Raw genomic sequence first — 22,201 nt, 5'->3', positions numbered from 1 at the left:
AGACAGAAAAGAGTCAGGCACCGAGAGGAGGCAGGCAGCGAAGAGTCAAGCACAGAGGAGGGAGGCAGACAGTGAAGAGTCAGGCACAGAGGAGGCAGACAGTGAAGAGTCAGGCACAGAGATGAGTCAGACAGTTAAATGTCAGGCACATAGAGTAAACAGACAGTGAAAAGTCAGGCACAGAGATGAGGCAGACAGTGAAGAGTCAGGCACATAGAGTAGACAGACAGTGAAGAGTCAGGCACAGAGAGGAGACAGAAAGTGAAGAGTTAGGCACAGAGATGAGGCAGACTGAGAAGAGTCAGGCACAGAGAGGAGACAGACAGCAAAGAGTCAAGCACAGAGACAAGACAGACAGCAAAGATTCAGGCACAGAGAGGAGACAGGCAGGCAGTGAAGAGTCAGGCACAGAGAGGAGACAGGCAGTGAAGAGTCCGGCACAGAGAGGAGGCAGACAGTGAAGAGTCAGGCACACAGAGGAGACAGACAGTGAAGAGTCAGGCATAGATGAGGGAGACAGACATTGAAGAGTCAAGCACAGAGACGAGACAGACAGCAAAAATTCAGGCACAGAGAGGAGACAGGCAGGCAGTGAAGAGTCACGTTTTTTTAAGACACGGGGAACCCAACGGATAGCTAAGAGCCATGGGTATAACTTTGTTATAGAGAGACAATGGAACTTAGCTTATTCAACATATATACAATATATAGTATAGGAACTCAATGGAAGCTATACAATTCAGGTAGTCCTGGCCCAGCCGGGGCAGGAGTTTATTACCAAAAAACACTGTCAGATATACAATACAATTTTACAAGACACAAGCCTGTGCCGTACTGACAAGAAAGGAGGAAATAGATATAGGGTGAAGAAGAGGGTGATTTTCAGGCAAGGAAAAGAGAGCAAAGACAGGGCACTGCGAAAAGATGCAAAGATTGCTAGCAGTGTCGCCTGGAGTGGGACACCCAAGAGTGGGTTGACACTTGAAATATTCTCAATAATTTTGTGTACATTCCACTCCAGGCGACACTGCTAGCAATCTTTGCATCTTTTCGCAGTGCCCTGTCTTTGCTCTCTTTTCCTTGCCTGAAAATCACCCTCTTCTTCACCCTATATCTATTTCCTCCTTTCTTGTCAGTACGGCACAGGCTTGTGTCTTGTAAAATTGTATTGTATATCTGACAGTGTTTTTTGGTAATAAACTCCTGCCCCGGCTGGGCCAGGACTACCTGAATTGTATAGCTTCCATTGAGTTCCTATACTATATATTGTATATATGTTGAATAAGCTAAGTGGCAGTGAAGAGTCAGGCACAGAGAGGAGACAGGCAGTGAAGAGTCGGGTGAAGAGTCAGCCACAGAGAGGAGACAGACAGTATAGAGTCAGGCACAGAGATGAGGCAGACAGTGAAGAGTCAGGCACAGAGATGAGGCAGACAGTGAAGAGTCAGGCACCGAGAGGAGGCAGACAGTGAACAGTCAGGCAGAGAGAGGAGACAGACTGTGAAGAGTCAGGTGAAGAGTCAGCCACAGAGAGGAGACAGACAGTATAGAGTCAGGCACAGAGATGAGGCAGACAATGAAGAGTCAGGCACCAAGAGGAGGCAGACAGTGAACAGTTAGGCACAGAGTTGGGACAGACAGTGAAGAGTCAGGCAAAGAGAGGAGCCAGACAGTGAAGAGTCAGGCACAGAGAGGAGGCAGACAGTGAAGAGTCAGGCACATAGAGTAGACAGACAGTGAAGAGTCAGGCACAGAGAGGAGGCAGACAGTGAAGAGTCAGGCACATAGAGTAGACAGACAGTGAAGAGTCAGGAAGAGAGGAGTCAGACAGTGAAGAGTCAGGCACAGAGAGGAGGCAGACAGTGAAGAGTCAGGTACAGAGAGGAGGCAGACAGTGAAGAATCAGGCACAGAGAGGAGGCAGACAGTGAAGTGTCAGGCACAAAGATGAGGCAGACAGAAAAGAGTCAGGCACAGAGAGGAGGCAGACAGCGAAGAGTCAAGCACAGAGGAGGGAGACAGACAGTGAAGAGTCAGGCACAGAGGAGGCAGACAGTGAAGAGTCAGGCACAGAGATGAGCCAGACAGTTAAATGTCAGGCACATAGAGTAAACAGACAGTGAAAAGTCAGGCACAGAGATGAGGCAGACAGTGAAGAGTCAGGCACATAGAGTAGACAGACAGTGAAGAGTCTGGTTGGTTGGTTGGTTGATTGCTTTATTTCGATATGCATATATCTAGGCTGTCCTGTTTTCAGTTTCTATTTTTGGTAAATTCTGGTGGGGTTTTTTCAGTGTTTTCAATGTCTTAAAAAACAGTTGTTATCAGTGGTTACACATTTTCACGCCACTAAAAACAACAGAAAAAGTGTTTTTCCGGTGTTTATGGAATGTTTTGCTTTCATCATTGCTTGCTTTCTGCACTGAAAGAACATGGTATATAGACAGTGTACGTATAGTGTATATGAGGTCCAAAGAGATTTTTGCAAATTAATCTTATTGTAGCACACCATACAATACTTCTTCAATGAGTCTTTGGTCATGTGCGCTTGCACTTTCCTTCCCATGTAAACTTCTGAGAAAAGGCCCTCTCAGCATACATAGCCACTTGGGCTGAGAACCGTCAGCTAAGGGGCACATTTGCGATGACTCTTTCTTTGATGCCACATAAAGCACAAAATGATAAATATTTGCATTTTAGTTCCTGGTCATAAGAAAACAGTGCACCAGAATGGACTAAAAAGTCAATAGCATCCCTCATTAACTCTGAAGATTGTAAAGATGCTTTCAGCATACCATCTAAGAAGTGGCAAGGATCTCCTACAGGGAATCACTTCAGCTCGGGTATCAATTTTGACAAGTCATCACACACATTTTTTATTTACGTAGCTGAATTACTACAAATACAAACAATATCACTCCAATCTTTGTTGAACTTGGAAAGAACCTTTTTGCAGAGCATAACAAGTGACACTGCGTTCCATATTTTCCAGAAGTCTGGTGTCACGTTTTCACCACTATCCCATATGCTTAGTGATATATATACTTGTCACTATACCTTGCATTTAATGTTTAAAGCCTGAGGTGTTGGCAATTACCCTACTATCAATACTGACCCACTAGAAACTATGGTCTGATATATTAAGGGTTTTTACCCATTCTCTGTGGGCAAATGTGATGACACATATTAGGAAAGATTTTTATGAAACTAGCCATTTTGCCTATCAGTGAAAGAATCAAATGCAGCCAAAATATCAAATGTGAGTTTGATATGTCCTGATTCTCTACAGTTTATATAATAATTAAACTAAACCTAAAACGTAAAACTAAACCCTGTATCTTTAGAACAAAGGCCATAAAACTGAAAAAAGTAAAAGGAAGAAAAAACAATATTTTTGTGGCATGATAAAAGAACAATACTCAAGCAGAATATTGTTAGCCAGTCTTTCTTACTGCTAGCTTGTAAAGCAAAGTTTTATTGACTCCTTCAGTAAGAACAAAATGACTCTTTCACTTTCTTTTTCCTTTCTTTGAATGGCATTTAGTTTGTGGTTGTGCAGGTGTTTTTTCAGTGTTTATATGTTTTCACCGGTGAGGGCTATTTTTCTTTCAGTGGGGTTTTATCAGTTAAAATAGGTTTAAACGTAAAACCCCACAGCCTACATATATCATAAAAGCGATACAAAAAATTAAAACAGCATGTCGAAAAAAGTATGACTGTACAATGAGTAGAAAACATTAAAACACATTAGAACATCATAAATTAGTTAAAAGGAGATTAAATTGATATGGACAGTCTTCTAAGTCTAATCAACCAGGCCCATTTTAAAAACTTGGCAACGGCACAAACAATCGGGGGGGCTGTATTAGTTAATAAAATCCGAAGGGCGACAGAGTGCTGGCGAGTACCCAATTCTCTGCAGATAGGACCAAGCCAACGTGATCTTGGTCGGCCGTAATCTGGGCATTCAAAAAGAAAATGTGGCACAGTCTCTGGTTTATCGGGACAGAAAGCACAGTATCGTGAAGAGGGCTGGGATTTATTCCACCTGGAACAAAGGTCAGCCAAGGGTAGCAACCCCAGCCGGAATTTAATGTACAGGGACCGGTCCATGGCAATTGTTATTAGGTCCATGTATGGCTCGTAGGCAACGACATCTTTTATCAGCAGAAAAGCTGCGGTGGTTTTGCAGTGCTGCTGATTACTGATGCGCTTCACGCGGACCCATTCCCAGAACAGTTTTTTTAGGGTCTCCTTCGGGGGGGCGGAGTGACTATGCCAACAAGAGTCCAGGCCTAGGTCCCCTAGAAGGTGTTTGATGTTCTTCAGCCATTTGATACTGTGCCAACCGTCGGAGTGCATCACCTCAGCAAGGCCGTCAGCGTAGGGTTTTAACTCCGGTACCCTCCACAGACGGGCCCAGAGCAAGAGGGGTCGCAGGCGAGCCTGGTTCCCTATTGCTTTGCAGCCAGCATCCATGAGCACTGGGATAGTCGGGCTACTCGATGGTATGGCAAGGAGATCTTTAATGAATTTATTTTCCGCCTTGCACAGTAGATCCACTTTGTCCAGACCCCACAACTCAGCTCCATATAGTGACCCAGGGACCGCACGAGCTTTATATATATCAAGTAGGGGGGCAACACAGTGTTTAGTTGAGTTGTTAAACTCTTTGAGGAGAGCCCCCCCCACCCTTTTGTGGGTCATTACCATTTTGTTGATATGGGCGGTCCAATTCATCGCGTCGTTGAGTCGGATTCCCAAGTAGTCGAATTCTGCCACTCTTTCTAGGGGTATAGAATTCAAAATAGGGGGGCGGCCAAGTTTGCGGGGCGGGTGCAAAACTAGGTACTTGGTCTTTTCCACATTGATGACAAGGCCCCTGGAGGTGCAAAAGTCCTGGAAGCGATTTAGTAATGTCTGGAGACCGTGGGGGGTTTTAGAGATGAGGAGGGTGTCGTCGGCGAACAGCAAGGTTGGAATTTTTACGCCTCCCAGGGTGGGAGCGTCTGCTGGTTCGCCGAGTAGGTGGTCTACCACCCCATTAATATAGAGGGAAAATAAGGTGGGGGCCAGAACACAGCCCTGCCTTACTCCCCTCTCGACCCTGATCTTGTCGGTCTTTTCCCCGTTCAACCCCCATCTAACCTGGGCATAGGTGTTTTTGTGCAGTTTGATGAGGAGGTTTAGTAAATACGGGGGCATCCCTAGATCGTGTAACACCCTCCAGAGTTCCTCCCTGGGAACCAGGTCAAAGGCAGTCTTTAGGTCAATAAAGGCCAAATAGAGACTGCCTTTGCCTAGCTCCACCACCTTCCAGTGTAATAACAGGAGCCTAAATACCTGTTCAATGGTTCCGGTGCCTGAACGGAACCCGGCTTGCATGTCGGACAGGATGTGGTTTTCATCCACCCATTGCGAGATCCTCCCCAAAATCACTTTCCCCGCCAATTTCTGGGACGAATCTATTAGGCTTATAGGCCTATAGTTCCCAGGTAGGTCCCTACTGCCCTTCTTGTAAATGGGGACCACCTCAGCACCTCTCCAGGAGTCTGGCACCGGGCCACCCGCGACAATTGCATTGAGGAGTGCAAAAATTATTACCCCCCACTCTTCCGAGTATGCTCGGAGGATATCGCCTGGGAGGCCATCCGGGCCAGCTGCTTTAAGAGGGACCAGGGTTTTGATCTGGTTTGTAACATCCAGAACAGAAAAGGATTCCAGGTCTTGGGCCAAACTAGAGGGCGGGGGGTCAAAGGGGTCATTTAGTGAGCCTTCAATGGCAGAGTAGAGTTTTTGGAAGTGGGAGAACCAAGTTTGGGCATTGATGGTACAGGGCCTCGAAGTATCGTCAGGACGGTTCCTGATACCCACCAAATCCCAAAAACGTTTTGCGTCTTTCCCTCGGCTGGCAGTCAGAAGGTCCTGCCAGAAGTTATCCTCCCACTCCATCTTGGCGTTTTTTTGGCAGAGTGCGTAGTGCCTCCTGGCCACCCTAGTCCTAGATGGTAATTTGGACTTTACTGCTTCAATGAGAAGTGACTTCGCCTCCCTGCACTTCTGATTGAACCAGCCCAATCTGCCTCGTGGGCTAGGTTTCCTTCTATTCGTGTTGGCTGGCACTACGAAGAGGTAGCTAATAGCCTGGGTTAAAATACAGAACCTCAAGGCCACCTCCGACAACCCTTCCACCTGGTGGTCAAGGTTGGTTAGGGCTGAAACAAGAAGCTGCCTAATGGCAGAGGTTTTCTCCTCTGAGAGTGCTAGCTTTGCCCACTTTAGCCGCCGGCCACAGTTGGCGACTACTGACAGGTCCGGGGGGGGTTACAGGAAGTTCTAGTCACAGGGCAGGATATCCACCTGTGAGACATGGTGAGAGAGAGAAGATTGTGATCACTCTCGACAGATGGTATAATCACCATGTCCTCCACCATGCTCCACAGGTGTATGTCAAGGAGGAGATAGTCAATCCGTGACGTGTGCCCTGGCCTATTGTAAGTGTGGGCCCCAGCTTTGTCCGACCTGGTTCTGCCATTGGCAGCCCTCAGGCCAAACTCCATGGCTATCGAGTTAATCTGGAGGGCCACTTCTGTCCACTTCTTAATGGGATTCAGTTCGAGGGACGGAATCCCCCACCTGGCATCGAGTTCCTCTTGATCAGATAAGATTTCAAGGTCCAAGGGCTCGAAAGTGCAGTTAAGATCGCCCCCCACCAGGGTGCAGGACCTATGAGGTGATAAGCGGAGCTGGGCTTCTAAGCAAGATATTACTGGGGATTCTCTGCCCCCCTTTGTGCCTCGGGCGTAAATGTTAAAAATATTTAAAATTACTCGGCCTTGGGAGTTTTTCAACACTATGTTCTGGAGATCCGGGCATTTAGTGTCCCGCTCCACCACCCTGCAGTTGAGTTCTGAGGCCACCCAAATTAGGAGGCCACCCGAAGGGCGCCCCCTGCCGGTTGCACTAGGGGCTGCTGGCAGAAAGTGGGTGGAGTAGCCTGCCTTATGCAGGGGCACCCCGCTCCAGGTTTCCTGGAACAGGCATATGGAGTATTGCTCCACCAGCGAGTTCCAGTCTGGGAGTGCTAGCTTCCTCTCGAGGCCCGCCACATTCCAGCTGAAAACCCTAAACGAGGGGTCCGTCACAGCTGCAATGCTACGGTTCTCGACGGGGGGCAACGTCACCACAGCTCCCACAACAGGAGGGCCGGCCGGTAAGCCGGGCGGTTCCCTGATTTCCCCTTGCTCAGAAACAAACTTGGCGGTAACCTGGCTTTGTAGTGCAGTCGAGAGGCAACAGATTTTAGGGGAGGGGATGGGCTCAACAGCAGGACTTGGAACCTCAAAATCAACCCCGGGGACGTCAAGGAGTCAGCAGCCCCAGAAGCCCCAGTTCTGCATCACTGGCGCTGGATAGAGCTGCTGTGCGAAGACTCCCGGGGAGGGGAGGCCGTGGGCGATGTTTAGAGGAGGGGGCCCGACAGGGCATAGTGGAGTAGTCGGGATCGTTCTTGGGTAAAAGAAGGATAGGTCGACAGCATCGACCCCCATTCCAGCCGTACGGCCTTGGGAGCATATTGCGTGGGCAGCTCTTATGTCTTGAAAATTAACCACCACGCAATCGCCCTCAAAAAGTTTTTTCCCGTGGCCAATCCAACTCACCCTGCGCACCCCAAGGATCAGGCCGTCAACACCCACTGGAAGAGGTCTATTAGTTTTCATCCAGTGGATGACTTTGTTTTTCAGCGCCTGGTGTGTTTCCTGTTGCGATTCTTTTAGGAGGGGGACTTTGGTAAGGACAACAACATAGGGATGACATTCTGGTGGGAGATTTACCGGAGGGCACTTGCGTGGCGGAATATGCTCGGGGGCCGCTAGGGGAGGATTTTTTGGCAAGGAGGGGATTTTAGACAGAGGCCGATTTTTGGGAGGAGAGGATGGTTTAGTAGCCCTAGCGGTAGGTGCTGCTCCGTTGGTTTTAACAGGCGCAGCAATTGCCGAATGGGCACTTGGGCCAGTCCCTTTCTTCTGTGGGATCTTTTGGGCGGGGTTCGGCACAAGTACCGTTACTGCTGAGGCGGGAGTGCCATGTACCTGAGCTACGTGGGTGAGTTCACTAGTCGTCGGCCGCTTCGCACCAGCCACCGGGACAGGGGTAGGGGCTTTCCCTGAGGCCGGTGTTTTAGCCGGCAGAGACGACTGGACTCTAGTTGTTTGACCTGCTGGGACCTCCTTAACCACATTCCTATCTGGGATAAATTCAGAAGGTCTAGATTGGACTTTCAACAGGGTTTTCAAAGAGAAAAAGTTATCCCTAGTGGCCTGTTCAAAATTGTCGAGTCTAACCCCCAGGCTCCTAACTTGGTCAAGTAGCGGATTAAACAAGGATTTTAACAAATTCTCGAGAGACTCGAGAGAAGTAACCTGATTTACTAGAGCCGGTGTGGCTGGGGGCAGAAGGGCCGATGTTGGGGGCTCGGCTGCATGCTGGGAGGGGCCTGCAGTCCTAAGGGGTTCCAGCTCCCCAGTGCCTTGGTGTGTAGTGCCCCTATTAAGCTTTGTCCTAGAACGCTTGTGGAGCATGGAATAGTTCCCCCTCCGAGTGTTGATTCCCCTTTTCCTTTTCCTATGGACCCGCGGAGAAGGAGTCTGGGGAAGAGGTTATGTGTGAGGTGAGGGGACAATGGGATCCGCAATATGCCTGATGTCGGGAGGGCTGGCTGTGTATGAGGATGGGCCAGAAGCAATTGCCTCGATGCTGCGACTACCTGGAGAGGGAAGTGATAGAAGGCTTTCTATCCTGTCTATTCCAGCCTCTAGCACTGCAATGTGATGCTCATCAGGATGGAGAAGGATGGCAGAGGGGATAGGCGGCGATAGAGCAAGAGCCACAGTTCCCAAGGAGGAGCGCTTAGATGGAAGGAGGTCAAGTGAAAGGCGGCGTTCCGTCATTGCGATCTCCTTTTCAATGACGTTAGCCACCCGGGTGATGAATTTGTCCATTGTCCCGGTCATCGTGGTACCCCCTAAAGCACTTGCTCCGCCACCCCTCAAGGCTTTACCAGATCTGGTGGACATGGTGAATCCGAAGCCTGCAGATAGACTCGGGGGGGTAGAAGACGTGGAGGTCGATGAAAAAGGGAGGTGGCCCGGCCCAGCCTCTTACAGCCCCTGACTGCCACAGACTGCCCGCCCTTTGCTCGGGCTTCGCTCGGCGTCCCGCTCGCGTCCCGCTGAGCGACAGGCTGATTGTTATGTAGTGGGCGTTGCAGGCGGGGGGCGTGTCTCAAGGTGGGCGCGTCCGCTCTCAGGCCTGGGGAAGCAGGGACTCCTGATCTACTGAGTCCCTGCGAGCGCCTGCGAGTTGTTTCTTCCAGGCGCCTCCCAGCTTTGGCGTGCTGCCTTCACCTCTCCCTCCTCTGTGCCTCCAAGCCGCGAAGCGGCACCCGCGGAGCGGGTGCTGCGAGATGTAGCGGCAGAACAAGCAGACCCGGCACACCCCGGCAAGAGGTCAAACTTGGAGCGCTGGGTCGGCAGCAACCTTCCAAACAAGTCCAGGTGGGTCCCAGCGATTTGTCGGAGCACACGCCTTTTCACCTGGTCAGGCGGGGGGCGTGTCTCAAGGTGGGAGCGTCCGCTCTCAGGCCTGGGGAAGCAGGGACTCCTGGTCTACTGAGTCCCTGCGAGCGCCTGCGAGTTGTTTCTTCCAGGCGCCTCCCAGCTTTGGCGTGCTGCCTTCACCTCTCCCTCCTCTGTGCCTCCAAGCCGCGAAGCGGCACCCGCGGAGCGGGTGCTGCGAGAGGTAGCGGCAGAACAAGCAGACCCGCACACCCCGGCAAGAGGTCAAACTTGGAGCGCTGGGTCGGCAGCAACCTTCCAAACAAGTCCAGGTGGGTCCCAGCGATTTGTCGGAGCACACGCCTTTTCACCTGGTCAGGCGGGGGGCGTGTCTCAAGGTGGGCGCGTCCGCTCTCAGGCCTGGGGAATAGGGACTCCTGGTCTACTGAGTCCCTGCGAGCGCCTGTGAGTTGTTTCTTCCAGGCGCCTCCCAGCTTTGGCGTGCTGCCTTCACCTCTCCCTCCTCTGTGCCTCCAAGCCGCGAAGCGGCACCCGCGGAGCGGGTGCTGCGAGAGGTAGCGGCAGAACAAGCAGACCCGGCACACCCCGGCAAGAGGTCAAACTTGGAGCGCTGGGTCGGCAGCAACCTTCCAAACAAGTCCAGTGAAGAGTCAGGCACAGAGAGGAGACAGAAAGTGAAGAGTTAGGCACAGAGATGAGGCAGACTGAGAAGAGTCAGGCACAGAGAGGAGACAGACAGCAAAGAGTCAAGCACAGAGACGAGACAGACAGCAAAGATTCAGGCACAGAGAGGAGACAGGCAGGCAGTGAAGAGTCGGGCACAGAGAGGAGGCAGACAGTGAAGAGACAGGCACACAGAGGAGACAGACAGTGAAAAGTCAGACAGACAGTGAAGAGTCGGACACAGACGGTGAAGAGTCAGGCACAGAGATGAGGCATACAGTGAAGAGTCGGGCACAGAGGGGAGACAGGCAGTGAAGGGTCAGGCACAGAGATGAGGCAGACAGTGAAGGGTCAGGCACAGAGAGGAGACAGACAGTGAAGAGTCAGGCACAGAGATGAGGCATACAGTGAAAAGTCAGGCACATAGAGTAGACAGACAGTGAAAAGTCAGGCACAGAGATGAGGCAGATAGTGAAGAGTCCGGCACAGAGAGGAGGCAGACAGTGAAGATTCAGGCACAGAGAGGAGCCAGACAGTGAAGAGTCAGGCACAGAGAGGAGGCAGACAGTGAAGAGTCAGGCACATAGAGTAGACAGACAGCAAAGAGTCAAGCACAGAGACAAGACAGACAGCAAAGATTCAGGCACAGAGAGGAGACAGGCAGGCAGTGAAGAGTCAGGCACAGAGAGGAGACAGGCAGTGAAGAGTCGGGCACAGAGAGGAGGCAGACAGTGAAGAGTCAGGCACACAGAGGAGACAGACAGTGAAGAGTCAGGCATAGATGAGGGAGACAGACATTGAAGAGTCAAGCACAGAGACGAGACAGACAGCAAATATTCAGGCACAGAGAGGAGACAGGCAGGCAGTGAAGAGTCAGGCACAGAGAGGAGACAGGCAGTGAAGAGTCGGGTGAAGAGTCAGCCACAGAGAGGAGACAGACAGTATAGAGTCAGGCACAGAGATGAGGCAGACAGTGAAGAGTCAGGCACAGAGATGAGGCAAACAGTGAAAAGTCAGGCACATAGAGTAGACAGACAGTGAAAAGTCAGGCACAGAGATGAGGCAGACAGTGAAGGGTCAGGCACAGAGAGGAGACAGACAGTGAAGAGTCAGGCACAGAGATGAGGCATACAGTGAAAAGTCAGGCACATAGAGTAGACAGACAGTGAAAAGTCAGGCACAGAGATGAGGCAGATAGTGAAGAGTCCGGCACAGAGAGGAGGCAGACAGTGAAGATTCAGGCACAGAGAGGAGCCAGACAGTGAAGAGTCAGGCACAGAGAGGAGGCAGACAGTGAAGAGTCAGGCACATAGAGTAGACAGACAGTGAAGAGGCAGGAAGAGAGGAGTCAGACAGTGAAGAGTCAGGCACAGAGGAGGGAGACAGACAGTGAAGAGTCAGGCACAGAGTAGGCAGACAGTGAAGAGTCAGGCACAGAGATGAGTCAGACAGTTAAATGTCAGGCACATAGAGTAAACAGACAGTGAAAAGTCAGGCACAGAGATGAGGCAGACAGTGAAGAGTCAGGCACATAGAGTAGACAGACAGTGAAGAGTCAGGCACAGAGAGGAGACAGAAAGTGAAGAGTTAGGCACAGAGATGAGGCAGACTGAGAAGAGTCAGGCACAGAGAGGAGACAGACAGCAAAGAGTCAAGCACAGAGACAAGACAGACAGCAAAGATTCAGGCACAGAGAGGAGACAGGCAGGCAGTGAAGAGTCAGGCACAGAGAGGAGACAGGCAGTGAAGAGTCGGACACAGAGAGGAGACAGACAGTGAAGAGTCAGGCATAGATGAGGGATACAGACATTGAAGAGTCAAGCACAGAGACGAGACAGACAGCAAATATTCAGGCACAGAGAGGAGACAGGCAGGCAGTGAAGAGTCAGGCACAGAGAGGAGACAGGCAGTGAAGAGTCGGGTGAAGAGTCAGCCACAGAGAGGAGACAGACAATATAGAGTCAGGCACAGAGATGAGGCAGACAGTGAAGAGTCAGGCACAGAGATGAGGCAGACAGTGAAGAGTCAGGCACCGAGAGGAGGCAGACAGTGAACAGTCAGGCAGAGAGAGGAGAGAGACTGTGAAGAGTCAGGTGAAGAGTCAGCCACAGAGAGGAGACAGACAGTATAGAGTCAGGCACAGAGATGAGGCAGACAGTGAAGAGTCAGGCACCGAGAGGAGGCAGACAGTGAACAGTCAGGCACAGAGTTGGGACAGACAGTGAAGAGTCAGGCAAAGAGGAGGGAGACAGACAGTGAAGAGTCAGGCACAAAGGAGGCAGACAGAGACGAGTCAGGCACAGAGATGAGGCAAACAGTGAAATGTCAGGCAAAGAGGAGGGAGACAGCCAGTGAAGAGTCAGCCATGAAGGAGGCAGACAGACAGTGAAGAGTCAGGCACAGAGATGGGACAGACAGTGAAGAGTCAGGCACAGAGATGAGGCAGACAGTAAAGAGTCAGGGACAGAGGAGGAGGACAGGGAAGAGTTGGGCACACAGAGGAGACAAACAGTGAAGGGTCAGGCACAGAGAAGAGGCAAACAGTGAAGAGTCCGGCACAGAGAGGAGGCAGACAGTGAAGAGTCAGGCACAGAGAGGAGACAGGCAGTGAAGGGTCAGACACAGAGATGAGGCAGACAGTGAAGAGTCAGGCAAAGAGGAGGGAGACAGCCAGTGAAGAGTCAGCCATGAAGGAGGCAGACAGACAGTGAAGAGTCAGGCACAGAGATGAGACAGACAGTGAAGAGTCAAGCACAGAGATGAGGCAGACAGTGAAGATTTAGGGACAGAGGAGGCAGACAGGGAAGAGTCAGGGACAGAGGAGGCAGACAGGGAAGGGTCACGCACACAGAGGAGACAGACAGTGAAGAGTCAGGCACAGAGAGGAGACAGACAGTGAAGAGTCAGGGACAGAGGAGGCAGACAGGGAAGAGTCAAGCACACAGAGGAGACAGACAGTGAAGAGTCAGGAAGAGAGGAGACAGACAGTGAAGAGTCGGGCACAGAGAGGAGACAGGCAGTGAAGGGTCAGGCACAGAGATGAGGCAGGCAGTGACGAGTCAGGCACAGAGAAGAGACAGACAGTGAAGAGTCAGGCACAGAGATGAGGCAGACAGTGAAAAATCAGGCACCTAGAGTAGACAGACAGTAAAAAGTCAGGCACAGACATGAGGCAGACAATGAAGAGTCCGGTACATAGATGAGGCAGACGGTGAAGAGTCTGGTACAGAGATGAGGCAGACAGATAAGGCAGACTGTGAAGAGTCAGGTACAGAGATAAGGCAGACAGTGAAGAGTCAGGCACAGAGAGGAGGCAGACAGTGAAGAGTCAGGTACAGAGAGGAGGCAGACAGTGAAGAATCAGGAACAGAGAGGAGGGAAAAAGTGAAGTGTCAGGCACAGAGATGAGGCAGACAGAAAAGAGTCAGGCACCGAGAGGAGGCAGACAGTGAAGAGTCAAGCACAGAGGAGGGAGACAGACAGTGAAGAGTCAGGCACAGAGAAGGCAGACAGTGAAGAGTCAGGCACAGAGATGAGTCAGACAGTTTAAAAGTCAGGCACATAGAGTAGACAGACAGTGAAGAGTCAGGAAGAGAGGAGACAGACAGAAAAGATTCAGCACAGAGAGAAGACAGGCAGTGAAGAGTCAGGCACAGAGAGGAGACAGGCAGTGAAGGGTCAGGCACAGAGATGAAGCGGACAGTGAAGTGTCAGGCACATAGAGTAGACAGACAGTGAAGAGTCAGGCACAGAGATGAGGCAGACAGACAGTGAAGAGTCAGGTACATGAGGAAAATTAAATTTTGGCCATGTTGTGTTCCCTAGCGCGTACCCCACCGACTCCATGTACCAGCTTAAAGTGCATGTAACTTCCCTCCTGTGCCAGCTATGAAGACGCAAATACATTTGCGTCCACCGTTAACTTGTCCGCTTTCAGATCCACCTTGAATGGATTATGTAGTCCGTTCCTAAGTATGCTATGCCACCGTCTTTTTGTAGTACACTTTTCATGTATTCCTGCTCTAGCAAGAGTAGGCCCTGAATTCCTGCCATCTGAACCTCTTTTGTGGCTCCTACATTCAGCGCGGCCCCTCGCGCTCAGCTCAAGCCTGCTTTCTGCCAAGACTGACTATAACCTTCGAGTTATCTGTTCCGCTCCCCGAGAATACATTCCTGCCTACTAGATCCTGTAAACATCCTCTCCAGCTGCAGAGCCAAAAGGCCGACCTGTCTTAATGCAAGTAATTCATAGCCTCTGTTGCCATGCTCCCATGGAAGGCCCCGTGCCCCACGCTTCACATGTAGACACTCAGGCGCTCATACACGCATCTACAGTTAGCATAGAATAGCTTCTACCCTAGAGACCTTTCCGCCCAGATAGTATAGTTCCTAAACATCAGATATCAGATATGATAGAAGTACAAGTTGATCTGACATGCCAGACTTCTGTCTCTTTCCGTCAGTGTAAATGTCAAGTCCCCTGCACCCCGTCAATCACACGTCATGCAGCTGCGCGCGCATCCAAGCTTCCGATTTCTGCTGACATTGCAACATTCTGTTAGCACCACCCCTTGGTGCCACCCATTTGCGTCACCTATCAGTGACGTTTCTAGCACACGCCTCTAGTTCACGCCTAGTTTACGCCTCTTGATGATGTACTAGTACCACGTGTATACTGTTATCTTGTCTTCTCTCAGCTGTTACGCCTCTTACATTGACTCTCATGGTATAAATCAAGTATATAAGCTATGTATTATGAATAAAAAGCAGCGCTCTATCCCTTCTGACACCCCTGTGGTGGTCAGAACATGATATCCTGATTCCTTAATGAGGAATAAAACCCTTAGAAACTCTAACACCACGGACTCTGTTTTCTTTCATTCTGATTGAGTTATCATTGATTAAGTACTTACCTGCATAGAAATTAAGAGAGTAAATTAATTATTTACGTCATTTTGGCGCCCGAATAGGGACCCCTCCCCCACCTCACGCGCCGGTTGGTGCGTTGCAAACTCTGCCCCCTGCCATCAGTTAGACGGAAACACACGTGTACTGGCAGGATTTCCTGCATCTCCCTCTGACCCACGGAGGTGACGAAGACTGCGATCAGTGCCCAGACGAGGCGGTGAGGAGTGCGGAGGATCCCGACCAGAGCCCAGCCGAAAGAAGCAAGGTCCGAGGTGTGAAGAGGCCCACCAGTTTTCCGAAGTTTTCCGAAGTTTTCCGAAGTTTTTCGAAGTTTTTCCGAAGTTCCGAGTCGAGTCCAGTCGAGTTTTCCGAGGCCTTCTGTTTCCGTGCTTCCCGGTGAGTACCATTGCTGGGTCGTATCTAGACGGGTTTGGGTACGCAAGTCCGGTCTGCACTGTTTTTAGGCAGTGTATCTGTACTGTTTAGCAGTATATCAAGTATTCCGAATTTCTGCACTATTACACCAGTGTATCCGTACTGTTGAGCAGTACATCCAGTATAGGGGGGTAGTCATCTATGTCTTCAATGTTTTTTTATGTATGTTGTGGTATGAATGTGACTGTTTAAACGTGTATTATTGTGTTTCTCGTATAATATAGCTGTCAAGAGTATCAAGGAATAAGGATCTAGCATTCAGTAATAAGTAAGCAGGATGCCGTTCTTCAACAAGTTAAAACAGATAGGAACTAGGAAAGGGTTACTGGAGGAAGAAATTCCTATCCCCCCTAGGGACACTCCAGGCAATTTTATGTACCAGAAGCATGGCATAGATGCCATATTATATCTAGATTTATGGGCCGATTATACCAAGCACCTAGACGAAAGACACAGATGGCCTGTTACCGGAACGTGGGATGCCGAGTGCATCATGAGGGTAGAAGAAGCATTATGGAAAAAGAAAGCTAGACAATCCCAGAAGGACACCATAGAATTCTGGCGTAAGGAATCACGTAAGCGTGCTGACAAAGCACTCCGTAGAGAAGACAGACTTAAAGAATCAGATAAAGTACAAGAAAACGAATTAGTTACTGAAGGGATCCGAGTAAAAACAGAACAAATAGACCGTGCCCGAAATAATCTTGTAAACGGAATGTATCTTGCAGCAGATGGCACATCTGAAACTGAATCCGAAATACCGAAAAACTTACCGACACCATTAGTTCCAACTAAAGTAATGCATAAAACTACTAAAGACATATTCCTGAATTCATATCTAGAGGATGTAGCACCAGCTTATACCAATCTGCCTGTTCGTGCCCTGCCTACTGACAGGGATGGGGGTGGCACTACGCCCCCAGATAATGTTCCGCCGTTACCGCAACAGACCTCCCCTGTTCCGCCAGCTCCGCCACTTCCCGTACTCAAAACAGACCTACCGAAACCAGTCCTACCTGATCTTACTAAACGACAAATTCAGACTCAAATCCAGACTCCGCGGAGAGATAATGCCCAAGCATCCGCCTCAGGAGGTGCGACAGCGGGTCTACAGACCCCGCCACCGACACACAGATTGCATTTAAGGGACACACAGAATCCTTTCCAGTCTCCCTACTCATCCCGGCTTGATGCATTCAAAGATAAGATGTCAGTTTGCAGATATGATCCAGTACCCGGAAAAGACGATCTAATGATATTAGCATCACTTCGATTAAGATCTGCCACCGATAACTTGCTATGCTATGTAGGAATGCAGGAAATTCTCGACAGACTATATAAGTTCATACTGACAGGGAAAGACCCCGACAGTGTCAAAGCTGCCATGCATAAACAGAAAGTTGACATTCAAGCACAGATATTACGATTTTTCATAAATTGTGTGATAAGAGAACGAGACAGGCCCGGGACAGATCGAAGTGAGTTAGACGCATTAAACAAGTGGGGTCAAAATATAGCCGAAGGAAAGCATGATAAAGGGGCTTGCATAGCCAGTATGTCCCAGAAAATTAGAAAGGCAGTATTGACTGCGCACCAGGAAGAGAATGATAAAACTTCCTCCGAGGAGGAAGATGAACATGAAGCATCAGGAAAATCTACAGATACTATAGCATATGTAGGTAGGGGAGCCTACCTTAGGAAAGGCATCCGTCCGGAGAGCAAGAGAGTTTTTTTCTCTGCTTTAACAAATCCGAATTCTTCTGAACATCAGTTCCAGGAAACTGATAAAAGGCTTCGAGACCGAATGGGGTACCATGTACTCAATTCTATGGATGAACAGGAACTAGCCCGGTCAGCCGTGTTATGGGCCGAAAACCCAGACATATATAATGATGACACGTTAGTACAGACATTCTTGAACCTTTCCCCGGAAGAGCAGAAAATAGCAGGTGTATACATGATTCAGCACCTCCTCATCAAGTTCAGAAACAATCATTCTGATCCAGGTCCCTTACACGAAACATTAGAAGCACTACTCATGGATAGATGGAGAGGTTTTAGTACCAAATTAATACAAATAATTCTAGAACAACGACGTAAGTATAACACCTTCCTGAGCTCTGAATATGTTCCCGCCCCGCCTCCAGAAAGAAAAACGTACCACATGCAATGCGGTGGTGGCATTGAAAGCCAGAATCCCTTACGAGAAGTACATCCAGTTATGGGTACGGACCAACGCTTGAAGCGTGTGTATGTTCACACACCACTGACTAAGTTAGAACTGTTGGAAATGAAGAAATTAGTTCCGTGCCATGATAAAGACCCTGCAGGTTTTCACAGAGAGCTTAAAGACATGTTACTGATGGGAGATTACACGTATGATGATATTATGAAAATGTTAAAAGTACTGTTGCCCACGGGCATTTACGAGAAATTAAAGGAGAAGGATTGGGAGGTGGGAGAATCAAAGATAGCATGGGCAGAAATAGAAGACGAAGAAAGAAAACGAGTCCCAGGGGTAGGCCTTGGGGACCAGACTAAAGCATTACCAGGTTTAATAGTACAGGTTTTGCCAAGATTATTGACAACAAGAAAGGAAGATTGGGACGCAATCTCGTCCTGTAAACAGAAACAAGATGAAGATACTAGTGACTTTTATTCAAGATTCGAGAAATGTTTCATTATCAATAGTGGTCTAAAAGTCAGTAGCGAGTCATATCCACACCTTTTTGTAACAAAATTAGTCGAGAACGCCCTACCATTAGTCAAAAATAGAGTGTACAAAGTTGAAAGTACTTGGCAGGCAAATACGCCATCACAGATGTTACAAATGTTACAATACCACCAGAATAGAATTAGGGAAGAACAAGATCAGGAACAGAAACGTATGAAAGACACGAAAATGAAAATGTTAGTAGCTCAGACGATTCCAGCCGACGGTCATAGAAAAGGTGGGGCCCAGACCAATCATTCTGCCGCTCCCGTTAAAGGGACATGTAATTATTGCAAGCAGCCAGGTCACTACGTACATGAATGTCCAGTCCTGAAACATAACATCGAGACAGGTAAAACTAAAGAAAGACCGCGTCCGCCTAGACATGAACAGGGTCATCAACAGACCTCACAGAACGAACAGCCAATGCAGAATACACAGCCTATGCATGATCAGTCCCATACAGTACAGACAGTAGCAGTACCGCAGCCACAGCATGCTCAGACACAGCCCGCCGCCGCAACTCGGCAAGTCTCACAACAGATGTACCAGTATGCCCAGTCAGCATATCCAGATTATCAGCGTTATACATGAAACAGCCTAGGGAGGGAAAGTGATTTGCCTCTTATTGAAATTCCTGTAGATCAAGAAGGTCCTTATGTACACAGTCACGTATTGGGAAAAGACAGAAAGTTTTTAATTGACACAGGGGCAAGTCGCACTACTATCAGTCACAATGAAGTCCCAGGGGCACCCCTCTCAGGCTCACAGAATGTTTCCCTTGGTTTTTCAGGACAGCCTATTGTAAATGAAATATCGGAACCAGTACCACTAGCTGTGGGTCCATTATCTCGAGTTACAGATTTGTTACTTACGAAATCATGTCCCGAAAATCTGTTAGGAATTAAAACACTGAAAGCTCTAGGAGCTATTATATGCTGTTCCCCAGAGGGAGTCAGACTCTTTCTACGGGATTTCAAGGGTCATTATGTTCTACGTGATTTTGATGTCAGATTGAAAAATGTACCAGATCACTTATGGGCAAAAGGCCCAGCTGATGTAGGTTGTATGCATATCACACCATACCGTGTTACACTCAAGACAGGAGTTGTTTTACCCAGAATCAGACAATACAAGTTACCACCTGATGCTGTAGTGGCTTTACTGAAAATCATTGAAGAGCTTATTGCCCAGGGAGTGGTCGTAGAGACCGACTCCAATATCTGTAATTCACCCATCATTCCAATTCTTAAACGTACAGACCGCAATGCACCGCCAGTATATCGGCTGGTGATTGACCTTCGAGAACTGAACAAATGTATTGTACCACAGTATCCTGTGGTCCCCGATATCTCCTCCCTGTTAACTGCTATTGATTCAGAAGCAACGTTCTTCACTGTAATCGATCTCAAGAACGCTTTCTTCAGTGTACCTATTGACCCGGAGAGCCAATATCTCTTCGGATTCAGTTTAAATGGACGAAGTTTCAAATTTTCCCGCGCACCTCAAGGATTTACAGAAAGCCCCAGCATCTATAGTCAAGCACTGAAAAGACAACTAGATTGTATCCAAATGCCAGTTAATACCGCTTTACTACAGTACGTCGATGATCTACTGATCACCGCACGAAGTGAACCCGAATGTGAACAAGCATCACTAATAGTTTTGCATTTCCTAGCCGACAAGGGACACAAGGTGTCTCCTTCGAAGCTACAATTCTGTGTTCAGCAAGTTGTGTACTTGGGTCACTTGCTGTCCAAAGTGGGGAGACAGCTCACTCCCGATCGCATTCAGTTAATTGTAAACATGCCACGACCCCAGACACAAAAGGAAGTGCGGGCCTTCATAGGCCTCACCTCGTACTGCAGACAATGGATTCCTCAATATGCATTTCTAGCTAAACCACTCATCCAGTTAACGACACAGGAGGCAGCGACTTCGACTGTCCTCCCTTGGACTCAGGAACACACACAAGCCTTTGAGGAATTAAAGAAAGCTTTATGCCAAGCACCAGTTTTAGCGACACCATGTTACAGCAAACCGTTTACACTTTTTGTTACAGAACGTGACGGTACAGCATTGTCTGTCCTCACTCAAGATCAAGCAGGTTCACATAAGCCTTGCGCTTATTTTTCAAGCACATTGGATTCAGTAGCACAGGCACTCCCTGCATGTTTAAAATCAGTAGCAGCAATAGCGTTAGCAATCAGACAAAGCGACTCAATTGTTTTAGGTCATCAGTTAACAGTACAAGTTCCACATTCTGTAGAGGTTCTGTTAAACAGAACCCAGACTCAACACTTGACTATAGCACGACTGACAGGTTACGAATTGACATTATTCCAGCCACACATAGAAATCAGACGCTGCAGTATCTTGAACCCAGCAACATTGTTACCTACAGTTATGACAGATCCAGCTCCACATGATTGTATAGAGATTATTAATGCAGTAACAAAGCCCAGACGAGATTTAACAGATGTTCCATTGACAAATCCAGACCTGACACTTTATGTGGATGGTTCATGCATGAGAACAAGTACAGGAGAGTTAGTGGCCGCGTATGCCGTGACCACTGAAACTGAAGTTAAAGAAACACATCGTATTGATACACTGTCTGCTCAAGCGGCAGAGCTCATCGCTCTGACCCAAGCCTGTATTCTAGCGAAGAACAGAAATGTTAACATATACACAGATTCCCGTTATGCGTTCGGAGTCGTACACGACTTCGGCATGCTCTGGCAAGAAAGAGGGTTTCTGACCTCTCATGGTACAAAGATACAGCATGGTCCTCTCATTCAAGCACTGCTAGAAGCAATACATCTGCCTTCAGCTATATCAGTCATGAAGTGTAAAGCACATACTAAAGCCACAGATTCTGTTTCCCAGGGTAACGACCTGGTAGATCAGACAGCAAAACATACCGCACTGACTCACACTCAGACAACTGACACGACAAAGACAACAGATCCGACAAACTGTATGACAGTCAGAGATCCCACACTAGATGTTATTGACATTCAGACACATGCTACTGCAGACGAAATAAAGAAATGGATCGAACTAGGAGGGATCCAGACAGATCAAGGGTGGATGACGAAGGGAAAATCTACATGGTTTCTCCCTGACTCTATGGTTCAAGTCATGATAAATACAGCACATAGTCCTGCCCACCTAGGAGAGAAAGCAATGCTAGACAGTTTGCAAAATCTCTGGAACAATAAACACTTACGAGCAGCCGCAAAACAGAAAGTGCGTACTTGCATGATCTGTTGTCAGTTCAATCCAGGTAAAAGCGTCCCTGTAGAGCAAGGTGGATTTCATCCTCCCGATCACCCTTTTGAAGTCCTCCAGATGGATTATATCCAGATGGACCGTTGTCGAGGATTTAAATATGTTCTCGTAGTTGTCTGTGCTCTGTCCCGCTGGACCGAAGCATACCCAGTCCCAGATTACACTGCTCCGACCACTGCCAAACAGTTGGTTCGTGAATTCTTCCCACGATACGGCCTGCCTCGTGTCGTGTACTCAGATAACGGTCAGCCATTCTCATCCGAATTAATGAAGCAAGTTTCCTTGTTACTGGGATACCAGTGGAAGTTCCATTGTGTCCGACATCCAGAAGCAGCAGGCCTTGTAGAAAGGCATAATCAGACATTAAAGATTCGCCTTGCCAAAATATGTCAGGACAAAGGGGTCGACTGGATAGTCGCCCTGCCAGTGGCACTATTCTATATGAGAATGGTCGCCCATTCGAGATCAGGGCTATCTCCGTACGAAGTGGTCTTTGGCAGACCACCGAATATGTGGGGGACGCCCATTCCTAAAAAGATTACTGATGTTGATTCTAATATGTTGACAGATTACCTTGCCTCCTTGATGTCTGCACTCCAATCATGTCGTTC

The sequence above is a fragment of the Lissotriton vulgaris genome, chromosome 1_1 (genome assembly GCF_964263255.1).
Source record: "Lissotriton vulgaris chromosome 1_1, aLisVul1.2, whole genome shotgun sequence".
NCBI lineage: Eukaryota > Metazoa > Chordata > Amphibia > Caudata > Salamandridae > Lissotriton > Lissotriton vulgaris.
The sequence above is the reverse complement of the archived record's forward strand: the minus strand, read 5'-3'. Positions refer to the sequence as shown.